This window comes from Ovis canadensis, chromosome 26 (assembly GCF_042477335.2).
Source record: "Ovis canadensis isolate MfBH-ARS-UI-01 breed Bighorn chromosome 26, ARS-UI_OviCan_v2, whole genome shotgun sequence".
NCBI lineage: Eukaryota > Metazoa > Chordata > Mammalia > Artiodactyla > Bovidae > Ovis > Ovis canadensis.
Window position 1 is genome coordinate 48,013,477 of NC_091270.1, and position 18,058 is coordinate 48,031,534.

The 18,058-nt window shown below is 44.0% G+C and overlaps 1 long non-coding RNA gene and 1 other non-coding gene across 3 annotated transcripts in view; one reads left to right on the top strand and one right to left on the bottom strand.

Moving 5' to 3' along the window:
* Positions 1-18,058, bottom strand: part of LOC138430820 (uncharacterized) — a 51,894-nt gene that overhangs the window by 27,417 nt on the left and 6,419 nt on the right. For both annotated transcript variants that reach the window (XR_011253392.1, XR_011253391.1), the window contains exon 2: positions 13,171-13,268. This is a non-coding gene — a long non-coding RNA (uncharacterized lncRNA). The remainder of the gene's footprint in view (positions 1-13,170; positions 13,269-18,058) is intronic.
* On the top strand, positions 3,862-3,934 carry TRNAG-CCC (transfer RNA glycine (anticodon CCC)). The gene has a single exon. It is a non-coding gene; the product is annotated as a tRNA-Gly (tRNA).

The window sequence follows — 18,058 nt, forward strand, 5'->3', positions numbered from 1 at the left end:
CGGAAAGGTCAAGTTCACCTTGTGTCGGGCACTTGGGCTAACAGTTACCGATAAAAGGAGGCAGCGCCATCAATTTTGCTGGCTTTTTACTTCCTGGGATGTTCCTCTCTCCCCACCCACCTTCATCAGAAAGGCTTTCCTGGGTTTCTGAGAACCTGGGCTCCTTTGCAATTTCTTCTTTTGCCGCCGAGCAGGCACAGGGCTTGCACTCTTTATTTCTGCCCTGTGGGTCCTTCATAAGGTTCATTTCCAGAAAACAGCCTAGGTCCACCTGACTTTTTTTTTTTTTTTTAATATTTCCTATTTTAAAGTGTTTTGTTTTTTTTTTTTTTTAAAGTGACATAGCTGCAGTCTGCAGCTGGGCCAGAAGGGGGAGGCTGAATGAAATGGATTCTAGCAGGTCTGTAAAAAAATGTACTTTATAGGGGTGGGGGGAAGGGGAGATGGGAGAGAGGGTGGTTAGAAATGCCAAGAGGAAGAGAAGGAAAGGGGAGGAAAATCAAAATGATAATAATAAAATAATAATTGCAACCATCATTTTAGCTCCCTGGGTGCTTCACCTCCGTAGGCGTGTTTAATCCTCACAATCATCCCAGGAGGTAGGTATTAATAGCCCCATTTTTCAGATGAGGAAATCAAAATGCCAAAAAAGAAACTCTTCAAACTCTCAATTTGTGCACTAATTTTAAGGCTGTTGGATTGTTGGGCTATAACCAAGTCATTTCATAAGTAAATACTGGTGGTTTGATTTTTTTTTTTTTAATTTTTAATGTTCACTCTTCTGGGCCCCAGGTCAGTAACCGAATATGTGGGAAGTCTTTAAAAATACCAATGAGAGCATTTGAAATAGCACAGCTGAAAACCACCACTCTGCACACTGAGCTTCATTCAGAGTTCAAGGTTGGACATTTTTCTCCCACACAAATTCAACAGAACAAGAAACCACAAGAATTGAGCGTTTTCCAAGTTTGAACAGGGGAATGGAAGAACTTCAGAAAAGGGAAAAAAAAGCATGAGGGGAAATTTATTTGAAAGTACTTCTCTGAAAACTTTGCACCTCAGTTTCCTGGCTTCAAGGTCCTTGAATCCATCTAGATATTTAACATATAGCAAAACTCCAGTGACAGTCAATAAATATTCAACAATATGCGTATGTGGCCCATTTCCTGATGGATTTAATACTTGTTAGAATTTTCCAGATGAATCACCTCTGTTTTATCCAAGGTCCACACCACAACCAGCTCTGTATCTGCCCTTGCCGTGGACCTTACCAATATCGCCCACCAGGCTAACCCTTCTCAGAATGTACTAAATGTAGATTTTTTTTCTGTCAACTGTATCTCTGTTGCCAGACTACAAATGTCCCCAAAGTATGTCCTAGAGAGACTTCCATATAGTAAGGATTTATTAAGTGTTGCTGAAGGCATAAAGAAATGAGTTTCAGCAGATTATATATCTTGATATTTTGGGTTTTTTTTCCGTGTGAGAGCTTAGTGGCAGTGGGGGAGGGGGGGAGAGGGTTTTTTCTTATCCTTTTCCCCCCATTATATTTCAATTGAATTTGTCAAGAGACTGAGAGTTTTATTTTCCTAACATGAATCACTTATGATCTAACAAATTAATTACCCATCCATCCTGCCCTACCAGTGAGGTCATGAGAGAATGGATGAGTTCAGTCAACCTCCTCTGGACAGCAGTGTCACAGCCCCCACTTAAGAACTCGGGTTCAATGCCAAAATTGCCAGTTTAGGTTAGAATCACACTTCAATGTATCTTATTATACACAGAGGCACACAAATGCAATATGTCATCTTTAATGGTTCAGAACAAAGCCTAAAAAAATAGTGTCCTAGCACAGATGAATTTTATAACCTTTGATATATGGCTTTCATTATTAACAATAATTTCTGTAACTGCATCCAAATTCGGGAAGACACCCAATGAATATTAATTTTATTTTTGATTTATTTTCCGCTCCCGGTGGCTCCCTCTAGGGCAGACCTGCGTTCCCAGCGTCCCTTTAGCCCTGAGATCTTAACATCCTCCAGAGTAAAATTCTCAGGGTTCCGGGGACCGCCTGGTTCCAGGAATACTGCATTTGGGGTTTGGCTGTTCTGCTGGAAAATGAGGAATTTCTTTTTTCCCATTGCATTTTCTTACCTCTTTATATGTTACAAAGACTTCCCTCTCACACACCCTTTGTCATTATATTAAAATCTAATTGCAAGACAACTCTCCTCACCTAAGTCATCAACAAAGCCCAATTATTTCTAATGCATGCAGAAGGGGGGAAAAAGTGCCGACAATAAAAAGGCAGGCAGTAACCTAAGCCTTTTTCACAGTCAGGCTTCAAGTTCACATGTGAATTTATGCCAGTTTTGACATTAGCCGAAAAAATTAACAGTTCTCAAAAATGAAACTCTCACAAAAGGGGTTTTGTGTTTCAAGCAGAATAAATTATAGTGTGATGTTATTAAAACACTTAGTTGTTAAGTTGCCAAGAAAATCCAGTATATTCACACAGAGTCGAGGACCTGTCTCCATGCAAAGTAATTAAATTAGATTTATGGGCTGCATTACATCAGTGTTTGATAGTTCATTTTTCCTTTCTTCATATTTTGCCCTGCTTTATTAGAGCATGTGACAGATGGTAAAAATAGTGTGAAGTTTCTTGGCCCTGTGCTAAATCCCCTTTCGGTAGTATATCTCTCTTCTGTCAGTTTTCCCCAGTGATGATAAATTAACCTCTCTCTTTGTATCCCAAGTGTGGCAGTAAAGCTCTCTTTGACACAGCACCATCACTTTATCTTAATCTGTGCTGTTTCGGGCAGAGAGGGAGATGATGCAATCACCACCAAGGAGTTTAAGGAGAAGATTTATGGTGTCAGAAAACGGGAGGATGATTAATATAATATGCATCATTATATTTTTCATTTTGTCTCATTTGTCGCCTTCTCCGCATCCAAGGCCCGGAGTTCGCCGGGGTGGGCCGTCCTCGGGACAGACTTTCACCCCGGGCTCTGTTTGGAGGGCTGAACCCCGGAGGGCTGACAGGTGGAGGGTGGCCGATCCCTCCTCCTGGCTCCTCCAGCATCCTCAAAGCCTCCAGGAAGGGGATGAGGCTTTTCTCTCCAGGGACGGGAGCCGGCTTCCTGCCTTTCCCAAAGGGAGGCGGTGGCACCTGGGTCTGCTTGACACAAGCCTCTCCTTTGGGAAGGGGATGTAAAGAAGGTCTCAGGGCCCTGTTTGAGGTGGAGCAAGTGTTCAGTCCCTGACACTGCACAGGAGTTGGGGTTATCCAGCCTCTGAGAGATGCTGCTGGCAAGACCAGAAGAAGCAGTGCCACATACAATGTTTTTGCAGGAAAGGACTTCTTATGTCCCTTACTTACAATAAAGCTGTATTTTCCTTTAGCTACTCCTTGGCTAGGAATTGCTTATATCTGGAAACTGGCTTTATTCATTCGGCTCCATGAGCATGTGTCAGCCTGGCCGGGTGACCAGCACTGAGTCAGACTCTGGATGGGGACAAAGGAGCCGAGGGCCTAGCCCTGCCCTGAGGAAGCCCGAGATCTCTCCAGTCAGACAGCTGTTGGCCAAATGCTGTGAGCGTCCCTCCCTCCCAGGTCCTGCCGGCACTGAGAATGCCAGGGGAGGGTTCCTGGATCCCACTGAAGGACAGTCCCTGCATCAAGGAAACCAGACCCATTACCGAGAAGATGGGCATAATGAGAGGCATAATGGAAAAAAAATATCCCTCGAAGTGGAAAGGAATCCTGGTATATTTCCCCCAAAGTGAATAATCCTTTGCGTAAATGAGTGATCATATCCGCTGCTTTAAAACTCTGCATTTTGGGGAACTTCCCTGGTGGTCTAGTGGCTAAGACTTTGTGCTCCCAATGCAGAGGGCCCAGGTTCAATCCCTGGTCAGGGAACTAAAGCTCCCATGCGGCAACCAGAGAAATGACCCCACGTGCCACACCTAAGACCACTGCAGCCAAGTAAATAACTTAAAAAAAAAAAATCTGCATTGTTCACTATTCACAGAAAGTGAGGTAACCCTCTATAACCCCAGCCAACTGAAATAATTCAACATGGTTTTCCTCCAAGATGGGAAGCACTCAGTGGCAGGAGGCCTGTCTTGGGACACGTTATTCATTTGCCAGATCTTCTTTTCTAGGGCTGCCCTACTCCCCAGCCCTAGGGAGAAGCACCAGCATCCCTGGTTTCTGTTGCACGAGGTAACCCCTCAACCCCATCATAACTGATTGGACTAGATCTAGACCACTTGGATTCTCCATCTCTCCCAGGAATTTGGAACTGAGGCAGAATAACGGCCAGGTGGGCTTCCATGCTGACTCAGCAGGTAAAGAACCCACCTGCCAATGAAGGAGACACAAGAGACGCAGGTTTGATCCCTGGATCAGGAATATCCCCTGGAGAAGGAAATGGCAACCCACTCCACTATTCTAGCCTAGAACTTCCTGTGGATAGAGGCACTTGGTGGACTACAGTCCTTGGGGTCACAAAGAGTCAGACACGACTGACCGCACACAACACAATAGCCAGAAGACTGGGAGAGAATTAGAGTGTGGTAGCCACGCGTTCTGGGAAACAGACTCACTCACAAGGACAATGCAGATGGTGGGGTGCAGTTCATTACACTGGCGGGCCCAAGGCAGAGTCTCCTCCTAGCCAAGGACCCCGACCAACTTTTGTGAAAACTTTATATACCTTAAGTGTACTGCTCAAGCTCACATCCCCAAATTCCTTAAACCTAGCCTGGAAAGTGTTAAAGGGAGATACACTCAGGTTACAGCCATGATTCATAATCAGAAGGGTCAGCTGGTTATACACTGTAGCCTATACCAATGGGCGCCATAAAGATTACAAAGGTGATTGACTACATAGGGAATTATTGCATTCTTTTTGGTGATGGGAAATCTTGGTATGGAATCTGGTGTTTATCAGTCCAAGAGGCCAGTTCGGCTGTAGGTATGTTATCCCCATGGCTAACAGGCACATAGTCCAAAGCTCACTGACAGTGCAAGATGGGGTTTCCTTCTTTTTCAAGATAGAGTCAGCTCAGCCTGTTCCTTTCCTCCTTCAAAAGGAGATGCTGAGGGCAAGGATTATAATCTGCCCCAAGAAAAGAAAAATAGATTCAGAGAAGTGGAGACAAGAGGCACAGTAAGGGCCTCCGGGGTCCTGGAAAGATTTTCCATGCACTCCATGAATCCTTCAGTCCAATGAGGCCCCCTCAAATACTTAAATTCGCCGTTCCTCTTCTTTTTCTTTGTCCTCTAAATTTATAAGGTGATCAGGCATCATTTGGGGAGTTTGAGGAGAAGAGTGATACACTCAAAGCTCTCTTTTGATGTAAAGTATAAACAAGTGGCGATCCTACAATTAAATCATTATAATTTTAGAGTCAACTTGCTAACAAGCTTAGCTAACAATGAAGTGGGAGGCATTACAAAGCATTGAACTCTCCTTTATTCACACAAAGGCTGAATTTCAACACCATGGAAAGGAAGTCTTGTGTTGGTTACAAGAGAAGATGCTTGGGGTACTTTCCTAATATGTTAAAAGAACAAGAAATACCCGCTGATAGTCAACAGAAGGAGGAACAAAGAAAATATAAACATACAAAATGTGTTATCCAAATGAGTCTCTTTTTTAAGGAGGACAAAATATAAGGAAATATAAAAAAAATGTGTTAGGGAAGATGGAGCAGTAAAATTATAAGAATAAAAATTCACCATAAATGATATTAATACGTCCAAGTTCAAATGTGATGAACTGGACTCTTCTTGTTTCAGATCCCATAAAACTTTGTAGCCTTAAAATGGGGCTTCACAGGTGGCACAATGGTAAAGAATCTGCCTGCTGATGCAAGAGACGCAGGTTCGTTCCATCCCTGGGTTGGGCAGATCCCCTGAAGAAGGAAATGGCAACCCACTCCTTTATTCTTGCCTAGAGAACCTCATGGACAGAGGAGCCTGGCAGGTTATCTACAGTCCATGAGGTCACAGAGTCAGACACAGTTCAGAGCACACACACACATACGCAGGCACGCACACAGCCTTAAAGTAAATTCCCCTTTTTTTCTTAAAGTAGATCAGATTGTTTTCTGTTGCTTGCAACCCAGAGTCTTAGCACACCTGCATTTCCATCAGGTCCCTTCCGCAGTGCTGCTATTCCAGCCAGGTTGACTTCTCTTGTTCACACCAGGCCTTGCTCAACAAGGCCTGGATTCTTTCACTGGAAATGCTCCCCTCTTTTCCCATGGTCCAGCCTGTTCCTGACTCAGGTGCCTCCTCCCTCATGAAAATGAACCCAGTCCTTACTGATGACTACACCCTGGAGTTTCTCCTTGGAGTCTATGGGCCCCATTCTACAATTAACTCCTGTAATGTGTGTCATGCTACCAAGGCTAATCTGGTCTTTCCTAAGAGACTCAGCTCCTTGAAGCCAGCAGCATATCTTTGAGGCCTTGATTGTATCTCTTTTGCTGCCATTGGGCTTCCAGGTGGTGCTAGTGGTAAAGAACCCACCTATCGGTGCAAGAGATATACGAGATACGGGTTCAATCCCTGGGTTGGAAGATCCCCCGGAGAAGGAAATGGCAACCCACTCCAGTATTCTTTCATGGAGAATCCCGTGGACAGAGGAGACTGGCAGGCTATGGTCCACAGGGTTGCAAAGAATCACCGGAAGTGACCTAGCACACAGCATCTGGCTTCACTGGGGCCCCTCTCCCCAGCTGGACTGCTCACTGTCTGGCCAGACTTGGTAGAAAGGCTGAAGAATGGGGGAGCCTTGGTTGAGATAGAGCAGATATGTCTGTTGCTTCCCTCTCCCCAACACAGAGGATTTTCTTCTCCATCATCTTCATCAGGGTCTGTGACCTTACTTCAGCAGGATGAGAGAGTAAAAATACCATCCTGGGTTATGGAAGAGGTGATGCCATTTACAAGAGAACCTCATTTATCACTGGCAGAAAGAAGTTGGGTCAGTTAGCAGAGACTGGGGGCCATGCATAGAAAACCCAAACTTTGGATGAACTAAGCATCATTGCAACTTAATTTTGGAAATCTAAATATATGAAGTGCATTAGCTGATTTTATTTTTGGCAGCAGACTTAGCCATTCTAATCATGTTTTGCTCCAGCGAATTTTAAAATTAGTTTGCATTTCCTAAGCACACATCAGCTGGGTGAAGGCTGAAGGAGGGAGGGTAAGGAGAGGAGGTGCTAGGAGAGAGCTGGGTTGGAATTAAAACTTCCCTGGCAGATGCTTCACTAGGTGGCTAATCCACACGCAGGTATGTGAAAGTTGCCTGGAATTGAGTCCTTAGCCTTGGAGAATCTGGATGGTGGAGTGCAAATAGGCACCTGCTCAAGATAATTGTAAACAAGAGGCCAAGCAGAGAGGGGTGGGGGAAACTATTTATTTACTTTTTGAATGCCTTCTGGCCAAAGAGGAAATTTTGCAAAATCAAAAATTCTGGGTGATGGTAAATCATCTCTACTTATTTGTGGATTTGATTATTATCTCTACTAACAAGATAGTGACATTAAATGACAAATAAATAAATAAATAAATAAATAAAATGTCAAGTTAAATAGTAGGTTAGAACTCTTGGGAAGATTCACTGCTTACACTTGTTATTGTATTAGGATATCCTAAATTCCTGAAAGCCCACAGGAAAAAATTTTAATTAATAAGACACTTCCACAGAATTTAACATGTTCTCCTACATACAGTAGATGCTTTCTCAACCCATTCTGAGTCAGCACCTAGATCCCATTATCCTTTAGGGTTTTAAATATCAAACTCAAACTCTTTAATCCCAGGGTTTCCTGATAAAATAGAAGGCACGGAGTTAAATTTGAATTTCAGAGAAACATTTAGTGGAAATACACCTCAATTGTCCAGGACACTTGTTGTTCAGTCACTAAGTCATGTCCAACTCTTTGTGATGCCATGGACATACCAGGCTCCCCTGTCCTTCACTATCCCTCAATTGCCCAGGACATACTCATACTGAAAAGTATTCATCTGAAATTCTAATTTAATTTAGTATCTTGTATTTTTATTTACAAAATCTGACAACACAATAGCCCTGAACTATGGGAATTATTTCCAATGGCTCATTTTCATATGATCAGTTGCAATTCAGTATCATCCTGGGCTCATAACATCCATGAATTCAGATGAGGTATGGCATAGCTTGTTGCTTCCTTATTGCTCTGTAAGCATCCATAGATTTTTGGATGTGTGAGTTCTAACCTTATAACCAGACTGGAATAAAGGTTTTATTTTCCTGAAAAAAAAAAAAATTAAATGACAAAAAAAAAAAAAAATCCATGTTTCCTTTGAGGGTTTGGTGTGCTTTGCCAGTGATCTCTTTACCCTCAGACAGATCTGGAAAGTGAGAATGGACCAGAGTCTCTACTTCGTGGGTGGCTGACATGCATCACAAATCTTTCCCAAGTCTGCCACCACACTCAGAGATATAGTCATAGTGACTACCGGTTATGGGACCCCCTGCTACGAGGTAGAAAATTCACATTCTATTTGAACACCTTCACCACAGCCCTGGAGGCTGGGCTGAATAAGCATCCCCATTTCACTGGGGAGAGGTTAAGTCACCTGGGGAAAGTCACACAGCCAGGAAGTATTGGGACTGAAATTCAGTGTTCTGCCCCCAGCACCTGTCCCCTTTTGACAGTGTTCATACCTCTCAAGAGATACAGACTATGCTTTGTGCTGACCAGTTAGAGGTCACTTTTTTTTCTTTTTGGCTGTTTTAGGGCTTTTTGTAGCATCCACGGACTTTAGTTACAGCATGCAGGCTCTTAGTTGAGGCATGTAAGATCTAGCTTCCTGACCAGAAATCAAACCTGGACCCTCTGCATTGGGAGCACAGAGTCTTACCCACTGGACCACCAAGCGGTTACACTTCCATCTCCATTTAGGCAGGATGGAAACGAAAGACTGGCCAGGCTGGCACACTCACCAGTGCTCCCAGGACGTCTGTGCTGGTCTCAGCCAGGCAGCCCCATGTCATCTACAGCAGGGGTCCCCAACCCCCAGGTTAGGGACCAGTAGTGTTTCACGGCCCATTAGGAGCCAGGCTGCACAGCAGGAGGTGAGCAGTGGGTGAAACCAAAACCATCCCTGACCGCTGGTTCAGGGAAAAACTGTCTTCCGCAAAACCGGTCCCTGGTGGCAAACAGGCTGGGGACCGCTGATCTAGAGGACTATCCTTGATGAACAACCATTCCTTGCTGGGAGCACAGCTCTCTGGGATCTAACGGAGGGTCTGACGGAGCAGTTCACGGGGCTGCTCTGGCCTTGAGACTGAGAGCAGCCAGTGGCTTTGATCGGTAGCCAGTTCAAAGGGAAAAGAAGACAGCACGCAAACTCACACAGTCCGGCCTTCGTCTCCATTATAGCCTGCCCCTACCGCCTTTGGGAATCTATGGAACAAATGTAGGCAGCAGTTCTGGGAGGAGTGAATAAAGATAACCACAAAGGGGTCTAGTTACAGTAAGGATAGAAGAGTTTATAAAGAAATGATGTATGAGGAAACCAACATTAAATTAAAGACTGTTTAAAAGAAAAAAGGATCAGTCCAGGTTCTCCAAAGAAACAGATCCGATGGGAGATATTTATATGTGTGTGTGCATTTCTTACAGGTGTATCTATGAAATAATATATACAATATAGGGCTTTCCTGGTGGGTCCGATGGTAAAGTGTCTGCCCGCAATGTGGGAGACCTGGGTTCAATCCCTGGGTCGGGAAGATCCCCCAGAGAAGGAAATGGCAACCCACTCCAGTACTCTTGCCTGGAAAATTCCATGGACAGAGGAACCTTGTAAACTACAGTCCATGGGGTTGCAAAGAGTCGGGCACAACTGAGTGACATCACTTCATATACAATATATGAAATATAATATATAATATATGAATATATATTAAATAGCACATGCATATGTTAAAATATAATAATATATCATATGTGAATATATATTAAATAATATAAATGATAATAATCTATATGAAATCAGGAGGTATATTTTAAGAAATTGGTTCACACGACTGCGGGGGCTGGCAAGTCTGGAATCTACAGGGCCAGCCTGCAGGCTGGAAAGCCAGGCAGGACTTAATGCTAAACTCCAACTTCAAAGGAGTTGAAGCAAAGCTTCTCTGGAAAGCCTGTTTTTGCTCTTAAGGCCTTTAACTGATTGGATAAGGCCCATCCACATTATCAAGGCTCATCTCCTTTACATAAGGTCAACTGATCAGAGATGTTAACCATAGCTATTGCAAAATACCTCCATGGCAACCCTTCCCCTGGTGTTTGATGAAATTACTGGATGTGGGAACTTAACCAAGTTAATGCATTAAAAACTAAGCATCACAGTAGGATTACCCTAATCCAACTATTTTCACCATTTTGTGCTCCCTTCCCGTAATTACATACAAATATATTTTACATAGTTGTAAAAAACTGTATTATAAGAATTTACTCCACTTATTTTATGGATATAATACATGTTCATTAAAGAAAATGTGGATACATAAAAATTTGCCATTCTAATTTCTTATGTAATTTGTAAACAGTGTATCATGTTTATAAGGCCATCTCTTCCATGGAATCACAGGCACCATAAGAACAAGGAAACAGGTGCCATTTGTCTTTTTATGCCAATCATTAATTATGGTGCCCCGCACATACTAGGTGCTCAGTAGACATCGGTTGAAAGAATGGATTTTGTTCCATAATGCCAACACTTATTATTTGTCATAGCTACATAATAGCCAAAATAATATACTAAAATTCTCTTAGCTCATCACCTAGTATTAAACATTCAGATTGATTTCAGGTGTTTTTATTTTCCAATAGTAAGGTTTACTGCCAAAAAGTTCTCTGTACACAGGCATTTTTCTTTCATTGGAATAACTCAAGAAAACTTATCTGTATGTGCCCTCCTTTAGAGTACCGTGGCCTTAAATAATCACACTGATTAGTCAAACTCTTGATTAAATTAGAGGAAAGTATGAGTTGAAGTGACTATTTGAAAGATCCATTGAGACTAGAATAATAGCCTCATAATAATAACGAGTCATTGTGAAGCTCTTCAGAAAACTGAACCCAAACAAAACTGAGCTTGTGGACACTGAGTCCCACACCTGCCTTCTAAGATAATGGGACTGGAAGCCTGCAAGCCACATTTCCCAGGTCCCTTTGGTGGTGGTCTTCCTGTTAGGTTTTGCCTAACCAGCAGAGCAATCAAGATGAGAAAAGAGAGGAAGTGTCCTCGCTCTCACTCCCTTTCTCCATCTCTCTCTGTGTCTCTCTTCCTCCTCACTCTCAGCCCTCAGCCACGTCTCTTCCTTCCCTTCCTTCCTCTGAGAGGGTTTCCTCCATGATTTCAGCTTCTGAGGCTGTGGGCCACTCTCTATGATCCTAGGTTCTGGAAATCAAATCTCTGACTTACCTTCAGTTCTCCTTTTCCGCCCTTTGACTTTCTAAGATCTTTGTAATACATGCCCTGTATTAAATATCCTCTGTTGAAATGTCTAGGTTTGTTTTCCTGATCAGAACCTGATTGATACAATAAAGACAGAATTCTTTAGGAGGAACTGGTCACCTGGTTTTGCCCACCTTTGGTCTCCAAAATCTTAACTTTAGGAGTCAATCTGGATACACACTTCAGAAATATTTCTACATAACTACATTAATCATATTTTTTTTTTTAGTTTCTGTACTTCATGTTATGACATCTTTAAAAGCTTGATGCCTGGAACAAAACTGCCATTCCCAGAGCAACCATTTCCTTAGATATAGCAAAGGGCTCACCAAGATCACATTTCTCATATACTAACCAGCCTGTGTCATTGCCAGCACTTTTTACATTCCAGGCCTCATTCTGATTTCCTCCCTATGTAGATATATAGACATGCTTATCTATATCAACACTTTAAGAAGTTCTTCCAGTGTATGCCTCAAGAAGATGTTAGAAGACAGTTTATAAGGACTGAAATTATACCTTGTATTAAAAAACAAACACTACAAGGAACAGCAGACATATTGATATGCAACTGATTATAAAGGTTTAGGATCATCTGATTTCAGTTCTTCTCTTTCCCTAAAGATCACCCTTAAGCATCTAAGGGGAGGGGTATGGTCCAGGCAGTATTTTTTTCTGCACTTACTCCTGCTGTCCGGGGAAAACATCAAGCCTCATCTTTGACAACTACTGTTACAAATCTCAGTCTTGACTGATTCACTTTTAGTAGGAAATATCTTTATTTTCCTTTCTTTCCTCAGGAGATTAAATAGGGATTCGTGGTATGAATACAAGCAGAGCCTTAAAAGGAAGTTCATGCAGACTCAAGGAGCTGGGCAATCTTCACAGGAACAGAGTATGAAAAAGGCATCATAAACCAAGTGGACGCTGTCTCTCTTTCTCTCTCCCTCTCCCTCTTTCGATCACTCCCTCCCTCCCGCTTTTTTTTAAATTTTTAAATTTATTTTGTTTTCATTACTGTTGGTTGTACTGGGTCTTCACTGAGGTGACGGGCTTTCTCTAGTTCTGGAGAGAAAGGGCTTCTCTCTAGCTGTGGTGTGTGGGTGCCTCATTGCACTGGCTTCTCTTGTTGCAGAGCATGGCACCTAGGGCGTGGCCTCAGTAGTTATGGCACACGGGCTTACTTGCCCCGCGGCATGTGGGATATTCTTGGACTAGAGATCGGACCAATGTCCCTTGCATTGGCAGGCAGATTCTTAATCACCGGGGAAGTCCCCTCCCTTCTTTTTATTCCATATCCACTTCTTTCTGAGGCTGTGCTCACCCCATACCTGGCTCTGTCTAGCTCCAACACGCAAGAGACCCACGTGACCCTCCAGCCACAGGGGGTTCAACTCCCACCCGCCACTCTTAGCTGCCCCATCTCCTGATGCCACTGGAGTTCTGTGGGTGGTTTCACTTCTCCGTGTGTCCAGCCAAATGCTTACTGGGAGGCCTGGTGATAGTACAACTCCCTTCAAACCTGAAAGCTGCTATTTTCTCTCTAAGCAAAAATATTCTGGACACTGGACTGTGGGAGAAGAGTTTTCCAGCCCTTTTAACCATGGGAGATTTTTTTTTCCTACCTTCTCGCCTCAAGTTTGCTTCAAGTCCAAACCTGCGTCTTGTTGGCATGATCCGTTATCTCCTCCTCAGCCAGAGAACAGCCTCCCGACACCCGGACCTTAACGAAAAAACAGTGCATTTGTCCCGGCAGCCAGATCATTGCTCCTGACTGCCACCGAAGACGGCATCCCCAGCCCTGTGCCACTCAGCATGCAAGGCAATAAGGGTAGAGCGGCAATACATGCTGTTACTGCGCTTGTTACTTCCCTCTGTGCAAAGATGTGAGCTCCTACAGATGGAGGGGAGCTTATAACTGCAAGAAGAGGAACTAATTCAAGAGGGTGGCTGGGAAGCACAGCTGACAGTGGCCATGGGGACAGAGCTGGACTTTCTTCATTCATCCTGCAAAGAAGACATATCAAGTCTCTACTCCACACCGGGCCCACACCATTCCAACGCTGTGGACATGGCAGTTAACAAAACATATGCCTTGCCTTCTTGGAGTTCATATTCTTAAACATCTAAGGGAAGGAGAAAGGGGTGACAGAGGATGAAATGGTTGGATGGCATCACTAACTCAATGGACATGAGTTTGAGCCAACTCTGGGAGATACTGGAAGACAGGAAAGCCTGGTGTGCTGCAGTCCATGGGGTCGCAAAGAGTCAGACAACTTAGCAACTGAACAACAAGAAGAAAGTTTCATGCAGAGGTAACTGCTATGAAGTCAGTAAAGCAGAGCATTGGACAGGGAGAAGCTGGAGAGGTGCTGGGTGCTATTTTATTGATGTAGGCAATCAATGAACTGGAGAGGGCTGGAGGAAAGAGGGCTGCAGTGCAAATGCCCTGGGGTAGAAGAGCGAGCTGTGTTACCCTGGATGTGGGAGAACTAGGAGGGACTGTGGTTACTGTGACTATAGTTTAATAAAGGAAGAAGAAGGTCAAATGCAACACGATCCAATGTCCACTTAGAGATGGCATCAGAGGACTTTTGGCAAATTAGTTATTTTGAAAAATAAGAGAAAATAGTATCCCCAGTCCTAAAGCTGTGGAGTAGAGTAGCGAGAACTCCAAACTGGGAGTTAGAAGACCTCGAGCTACCTGGTCAGATGAGTGCATCTACTTAAGCCTTTCTTTTTTCAGCCAAGTTGAAATGACACCTACTTTAAGGGTTTTGATGAGAATTAAATGTGACAGTGTATATAAAAGTACTCGCTTGTTGTCTGGCATATTAGATTCTCAGACACTGGGAGCTAAAGCAATGAGACACACTACACCCTGATTAGTACAGCCCTAACCCAGAGGACTGACACCACCAAATGCTGGTGAGAATATGAAGCAATAGGAACGCCCATTCACTGGGAATGCAAAATGGGACAGCCACTTCAGAAGAGAGATGGGTAGTTTCATAAAATACTAAACATCTCTGACCACACAATCCAACAATCCTGCTCCTTGGTATTCACCCGAAGGGGTTGAAAAGCTATGTCCACACACAAACCAGGATGTTTACAGCAGCTTTATTCATGACTGCCAAAACCTAAAAGCAAACAAGATGTCCTTCATTATGTGAATATTCAATTAACTCTGGGCATCCAGACAATGGAATATGACTCGGCACTAAGAAGAAATGAGGAATAGATAACAAATAGATGGAGGAACAGTGGAAATTTTTCTTGGGCTCCAAAATCACTGCAGATGGTGACCATGAAATTAAAAGACACTTGCTCCTTGGAAGAATATGACCAACCTAGACAGCATATTAAAAAGCGAAGACATTACTTTGCTGACAAAGGTCCGTCTAGTCAAAGCTATTCTTTTTTCAGTAGTCATGTGTGGATGTGAGAGTTGGACTATAAAGAAAGCTGAGGGCTGAAGAATTGATGCTTTTGAACTGTGGTGTTGGAGAAGACTCTTGAGAGTCCCTTGGACTACAAGGAGATCAAACCAGTCAATCCTAAAGGAAATCAGTCCTAAATAATCACTGAAAGGACTGATGCTGAGGCTGAAGCTCCAATACTTTGGCCACATGATGCAAAGAGCCAACTCATTGGAAAAGCCCCTGATGCTGGGAAAGATCGAAGGCAGGAGGAGACAGGGAGGACAGAGCTTGGCCTGCTACAGTCCAGGAGGTCACAGAGTCGGATGCACGTGAACTGACCTGAAGAAGAAATGAGCTATCAAACCACGACAAGACACACAGGAGCCTTAGAGGTATGTTACTAAGTGAGAGAAAATCTGAAAAGGCAACGCACTGTATGATTCCAACCATATGACATTCTAAGACAGGAAAAACTATGGCGACAGTAAAATGGTCAGTGGTTGCCAGGGGTTAGGGGCAGGGAAGGATGAGTAGGAAAGATCCAGAGGACTTTTAGGGCAGTGAAACTACTCTATGTTACTATAATGATGGATACATGCCATTATACATTGTCCAAACCCACAGAATGTACCACACCAAGCATGAACCCTAACTTAAAGGATGGACTTTGGGTGATAATAACGTGTCAATGGAGGTATCAGTTGTAACGCATGTACCACCCTGTCCCGGGTGTTGATAATGGGGGAGGCTATGTGTGTGTGGGGGCAGAGCACATGGGGAAATCTCTGTACCTCCTCTCAGTTTTGCTGTGAACCTAAAACTGCTATAAAGATATAAAGTCTTTTGAAAAATAGTGAAAAAACAAGCCCATAGTATTTCCAGCCTGGCACTATGGGACCTTGGACAAGCTACTTATATAAAAGGGACAACTACCATTTATTGAGTGCCTGCCTGTGGCAGACCCTGCACTGGGCATTGTTCATGGGTTTCATCTGCTTCCCGATTTGTGCAGCAAGGGGTTGGGACCAGATCACACCCAAGCTTGGATCATTAAAAGGGGCCCTGCTGAGACCCGCCCCCCAACCCCCAGGCCCAGGAGATGAAGGTCATTCCAAAGGAACTCTGGACAAGAGTAGCAGCACAGATGAGCTGAGACACAGAGCCTTGCAAGCAATCCCCAGAAAGTCTTCAGGGCCTCTCAGAGATTCCTGGAACACAGTGCAACGTCATGGTGCACGGTGCCACGTCCTGAGCTGAGATCTGCTTCGTCTAATGATATGACGCTGCAGGAATTTACTTTTCCATCCTTCTCCAGGAAGGCATTAAGACCAGATGGCAAAGACCCGGGGGAATTAGCACCACGAATGCTCTTCCCTGGCTGCAGTGTCACCCCCATTCCACACTCGTGTCCTTTCTCACCCCAGATGAAGCAGCTACCCCGAACAGACGTGGGGAGCTTGTTGATGAGGGCAGCAGGCGGCCTGAGAGTTGAGTGTGCAAGAAGCCTCCCTCAGATGCAGGGTCCACCTGTTTCATCCTCCTGACATTAACAATGCATCTTTCATGGACTTTCTATGTGTACGGAATCTAGGGAGACCATGCCTTGGCCAGGAGATGGCACCGTCACAGACTCGAGGACTCAGAGACCTTGGAACGATCTGTTAAATTCTTAGGAAGCTATTTCTTTGATTTCCCCATGGGCTTGTGTGCACGTGCTAATTTGCAGGCCTTGCCCAGGATAAGAAGCTTCTCTCATCCTTCCAACAGGAGAAGTAGCAATGGTCACGGTTCTCATTCTCCAAGCATCTAACAGGTCTCCAGCCCTATGCATATTTAATTCTCATATACATTATTCTCCTTGAAGCTTCAGATAAGAACCAATCACAGATGAGGCCCTGAGATGGAGAAGTACTCTGTCCAAGGTCATCAGGCAAATAAATATCAGAGCAAAAACTGGAAGCCAGGCCTTTCCTATTCCAAAGCCCAAACTCTTTCTGCTGTGCCCCCGCTGCCTCTCAGAATGCAATGGAAAGACTTCACAGAGCTGGAGCCCACACAGGTGGGCTTATTTCCCAAGATGCTGCAGGGCAAGGAGGGGCAGGTACAGGTCAAGCTGGCCCTGCAGGAATACTTTGTGTCAAATCCCTATTGGGAACGCATATCAAGCCCAGGAGAACTTAGCCCCCTAAGAAACAGACACCTTGACCTTACTCCCAGAGCAAAATATGTCCTGGGTGTCAGAACCTGTTATCAGCCCAGCCAACTCCAATTAGCTTTGATTCTGTCTTTGTCTCTCTTGTTTAAGACAAGGCAGGGCTGGGGGGTCCCAAGAGCTTTGTCACCAGGAGAAAATCACCTCCCTTCCTCTGGTCCTGTCCCTTTCTCCCAACGGGAAGTCTCCCAGCTTAGTTTCCATGGGAAATCAGTGGGGGTGGGGGCAGACAGAAAGGAAATTCCTTCACTCCATCTGCTCTCCCCAAACCTGGGGAAAGCAATGTTTCTCCTCCACCCCAGGCCCCAGGGCTTCTCCCCTGCTCTCTGCTCCCCCAAACACACATCCCGCCTCCGCAAAAGAGGCTGCGGGTGAAGGTTTTTCCATTTCATTTCATTTTTCATCATTTTTACCCCTTTTGGATGGTTCATATCTGAGGGTCTCAGTGGATTAACTGGCCAATCAGATTTCATTATGAGCCCAAGTAGTTCTTATCATTAAACCTGTAATTTATTTCTTCTGTGTTTCATAAAATGTGAAATATTACCATTCTCCAGGAGCTTGAAGAGAGCAGGGATGCTCCATTAAGTCCAACACTGCTCCTCCAGAAGAGGCCGTAATTATATGCGGATTTTTTTTTTCCTTACAGCTAAGTTTCTACTTGCAGATGCTAACAAAAGAAATCAGCTTTTAATCCAAACATAATTAATATGAATTACCTCCCCAGTACACCCTGGCTTTGCACCATTAAACTTAATTTTTGTTTTGCATGATAATTGTGTTATCATTACCGTTTATAGGAGAACCCAGGGACCCTCACTTTATTTTCAGTCAAGACTAAAGGGACTGGAAAGGACTTTCCTTCTTTCTGCCGGT